Genomic DNA, 4704 nt, shown 5'->3' with positions numbered 1-4704 from the left:
AACACCACGGAACACCAGAACACTACAGAACACCAGAGAACACCACGGAACACCCAGACATTATGGAACACTACGGAACACCGGAACACTATGGGACACCAGAACACCACGGAACACCATGGAACAGCACGGAACACCGGAACACTACGGAACACCACAGAACACCGGAACATCACGGAACATCATAGAACACCGGAACAACCCGGCACACCAAATTTGACGGTGAAGAAGGTAAGATGTAAATGTCATTTGTTTACCCACGTAAAACGAAAGAGCTTAGAAGACAGTAAAAAGGAAGACAGTAAGAAAGAACGAAGAAATGTAAAAGAAAGAAAGAAGTAAAGCAGAACTATGGGATAAAATAAGGTCCTGGTTTTTCCTTTGTTCAAGCCTGGTCAAGTAACTCAAGGACTAGATTGTTCTCTTGATTGTTCTCTTAGAAGGACTCCTAGCAATGACCTTTGTACCGATCTTCTTGATTTGTTGAAATTATTATGTTAAATGGTTAACGTTTCAGGAGAAAACTTCGAAATCTGTTGATATCGAATTGCTTTAGAGAACAATTAATTTTATTGACATCTTTCAAGTTGCTATCTAAACTTCACTGTTTTCTTAAAGCTGCGTATAGAACAGTGAGTTGGGGAGAGGATTTAAAGCCCATCAGCTCCTCCACTGCACGGTCCTTGGTAATATACATATAACATTTCTGGTGCTTGTACTTTGTTTGCTAAAAAACTTCGGCTCACAAGTTAGTAGCAGATTCCTACTAATCAAAGAAACGAATGAGCAGATTCCTACAGGCAGTTTCCCAAACCTCTCATCCATAGTGGGTAGTCGCATTATAAATGGAACGTCCCCTGCAGACTTTGGATCTCCGTACACAGGGTTAAAGCCACCAAACCTGTGAAATACGAGGTAAACTATTTATTCATGCTTTCGTTAAGGCAGTTCAAACGTAAAAACAATCCTAACACTAAATTTTCATTGAATAAAATATGTTACATGATCATGTACAACAGGTCAGTACGTTTATAAAACCAGTTTATCAAAAAGAGCGCACATGTTCATTGTAGGTGCCTTTCAGTTTGCTTCAACACAAACAGTTTAGAATATCTTATTTCAATGTAATCATTTTTCTTGAATAAAGAGACATTCTTTAGTTGTTATTCTTGGTTTGCAAAGCGTGTGACAAACTGCTCCACTGATGTTTCTTTACAGGATTTTTCAATGGTGGCAGAAAGTGGCGCAGGAATGTTTTCTCAAAGGTCCTGAATGCAGTTCTTCAATGACTGCTGGTCCTCTTCATAATCATGCACCAGCACATCAATTAGACCTTCCGTGTAGTCTTGAAATAAGCAAAAAAGGTAAAATTATAATTTCTTTATCCTGTCGTGACTTCAAAGACATCAGAAAAGGTTAGGCATTTATGGCCGAAATTACTGTAAGTGGGGGAAGTTTCTCCTTGCGTACTGAATACTCCCCCTTTTTATACTTTGGGAATCTGATGGAATAGTATGGTCTACCGTCCTTTGTCACAGCCTGTAACCGGCTACTGTTTTCATTGTATTGAAGGGCAGCTAAGAGCAGTGTGGAATTAAAGCAACCACGAAAAGGTGAGCTACAGAAAAAAAAACAAACAAACAAGAACAATCAGTCGAGGAAGAAGAGGTAATGTATAAGACCATCAAGAACAACTATTGCAGTACTTTACCGGGCATACATGCGCCAAGAACGCAAAAGCACTATGCTTGGGTGCAAAAATAATGTCCAGGCTGTGAAGAGCCTCAAGGAAAGACGTCTGATAACGAGGTGATATCATCTTGATGTCTTTCAATAGAGGCGTGCTCAAAAAGATATCCGTACGTTTTCCACACCCCTTCGATGCTACAGGTAAGAGAAAAATATCAAGTAAAAATGAATAAGTTTTACTTAGGCACATACTTTTGTGTGTGGGGAGAGGATATAGTGAGTTTATTACATGGCTGTAGCCACTCCTTATCCCTCTCATCTTCGTCCAAAGGCCCGTGGGCACATTCTCGATAGAGTTCACCGTGCCCATCCTGAAAGTCTTGGATATGGTTAGTCACTGACTTCCACATAGCCTCCACTATGTCCCCATTTCCCTCTGGAGCCGCAGCAGATATCCAATATAAGTGGTTGACTATTGACTTCCTCCACAGGCCAGCGTCTGCACAGTCGTTTTGTTTGGCTAGTGCATCGATTTTCTTTCCAATACCTTATACTCGAAATGATATTTTCCACTGTTAAATCAAGTGCAAACACCAGTGGTGCGTTTTCTTTTTTTTTTTTGAAGCATATAATTTCACTTGCCTTTAGCAATATGCCACATATAATAATGAGTTGTTCCATTTGGTTTCATGTGGTTTCTTATGTAGGCAGCATATTGGCGATTTTGGCGATTTCTGTCGGTTATGATGACCTCTAGTTGAAGATTTTTTCTGGCCAAAAAACACGCAATAGTCCCTCGTGTTCACATCAAGAACTGTTTTGTACCTTGTTAGACTAAACAAATAAATAAATAAACCTAGCAAAATCAGTGAATAGTTTGTGTTGTAAAAGAGACTGATTTAAGTAAAATAATAGGGAACACTTACTTGAACAAGTTGAACATCGAACACCTTGTTTACCCGCTGTTCAATGACTGTAAACGCCCCATACTTCCTTATCTGAGCCGCCATCCCCAGAAAGCACCAGCCCTCCCTCAAGATTGGACATGCTAGCAGTAACGTTGTCCTGCTCCTGCTTCCACATTGTTACCACGACAGGTATAAGATAGAAGATAGTTTTTTTGGTGCTTGTGGAAGGTCTCATGGCTAAAAACTGCACCTTCAGAATCTTTAGCATTCGGAGTGTCTGGGATACCATGCTTCCAGAGTAAAGAATGGCCGCAGACAGTAAGAGATTCCCAGCAGGTATGCTCGGTATGTTGGTCTGGCTTCTCCAAACTCTGGAATAGCTGCAAGTAGTGCATTTTTGGGTAACATGGATCTGGGACCCTATGATTTTTGATACCTCCGCAAAGGCGAGCTCAGTACAAAGTGGGCAAGCCTCAAACAACTGCATCAACTTAGAATGGAACACAATGTATTTAATTTGCTTATGAGGTTCCACGTCCTCATGATTTGTAATGAAAGTTTTTATTGAAAAAAAAAAATGCATAAATAATAATAACAATAATAGGAAGCAAAGAAAAGAACATTGGAGAAAATGAAAGTACTTTACTTGGATTGGTTATTTTGAGATTCCTCAAAATGATCTTCCATTTCATCAAAGGACAAATCGGATGCAGCAATATAATCCACGTCTCTCTCATCGTCCATACGGCGTTCTCCTACCTTCTTCATAGGGCTGCACATGGGGGTAGAGCTCGACGGTGGGACCAGCAAATCACACTTAATATAACCCTCTATGTCTTGTTTAATGTCAAGATAACAAAATTAGGCAGTCAGTGACTGCACGTGGCTACTGCTAAAGAAAAGAAGGGACCTGTATTTTGCATTCCAGACAATAAATAGTCAAGGACTGGCCGAGTGAAAATCGAGCAAGTTCGCAGTCTTTTCATTTGCGCTACAAAGTTCGACCATTAATCAGTCGAACTTGAAGAGTACCCGAGTAAAATTTCTGCTCGTTGAGGATAGCGTGTTGGCCTTGTATATCATTCCTTAATTTTTTTCCGGACGAGGCGCAGCTGCAAAAATCAAAACATCTCAAGTTTTACTAAACAAAGGAAGTGCTTTCGAAATTGAACTTTAACCTAAAAACGATGTCGACACCACACAAATTGATAAACTCAGTAGTGGCATAGATAACATAAAGTGTATTAAACCAGTGGGTTGAAATCAACGACACGCCATAAACTAAAAATAATTCGAAAAATGAAAAGGTAGATAAGCTTATATATCGTCAGAATGTGATCTAATTTATGAAGCCACATGCAGCCGTCGGGGATGAGAGAAAGGGCAATACAGGTAAATTATCTGCTAAATGAAAAGAAAAAGCCCTTTCCAAATCACGCTCAAAGCTAAAAACTATCGGTGTACAATGCACATACTTCTTCCTATGCAAAGAAAGGATAATATCAGATTATCCGTGCTAATCATATAGCTGGTAGTTAATCCGCAATTGTCAGCATAGCTATTATTCTTTAATTCTTTAAAACGGTCCAATTAACGATTAATTTGGATAGTTTCAGATAGGGTTTTCCTTTAGAAACAGGCAAACTGTCAGATTAAGAAAATATAGGACAGTTTGTATAAGCCAATCAAATCCCAGAAAATACGAAATGTGATAGAAAATAGCCAATTAGCACAAAGCATAGCATCAGCGCTGTTGTCTTTGTTTATTGTAGTTGACAATGGCGGAGTTTAGCCACGGAGATTTGCCAAATTGTTCCATTTCTCAGGACTTTTTCTGCCACATCAACACAAATGAGAGATTTCCTACATTGCCAGAAGAAGAGCTTGGCAACCTGGGAGCCAAAAACCAAAACTAAAACATTGTTAAGAGTACAAAAACTTGGCTGTATGTTTTCAGAGTGGAATGTGCAGGGTAACAAAGCAAGAAAGTTGGGAGATAGCCCTCGTCATAAGCTAGATGCAGTTCTTTGCCGTTTTATGCTGAAATTAGAAAAAAGGACTGTCATGAATACAAACCAGAAAGTTTGGCTGTCATGCAGTGCTCATT

The 4704-nt window shown here is 39.5% G+C and overlaps 1 pseudogene; it reads right to left on the bottom strand.

The window, feature by feature from the left end:
- Positions 1-1416: 1416 nt before the first annotated feature.
- LOC138020440 (uncharacterized) lies at positions 1417-3084 on the bottom strand (annotated as a pseudogene).
- Between the last annotated feature and the right edge of the window lie 1620 nt (positions 3085-4704).

The sequence above is a fragment of the Montipora capricornis genome, chromosome 10 (genome assembly GCF_036669925.1).
Source record: "Montipora capricornis isolate CH-2021 chromosome 10, ASM3666992v2, whole genome shotgun sequence".
Taxonomy (NCBI): Eukaryota; Metazoa; Cnidaria; class Anthozoa; order Scleractinia; family Acroporidae; genus Montipora; species Montipora capricornis.
This window is presented reverse-complemented; position numbering and strand designations above follow the sequence as displayed.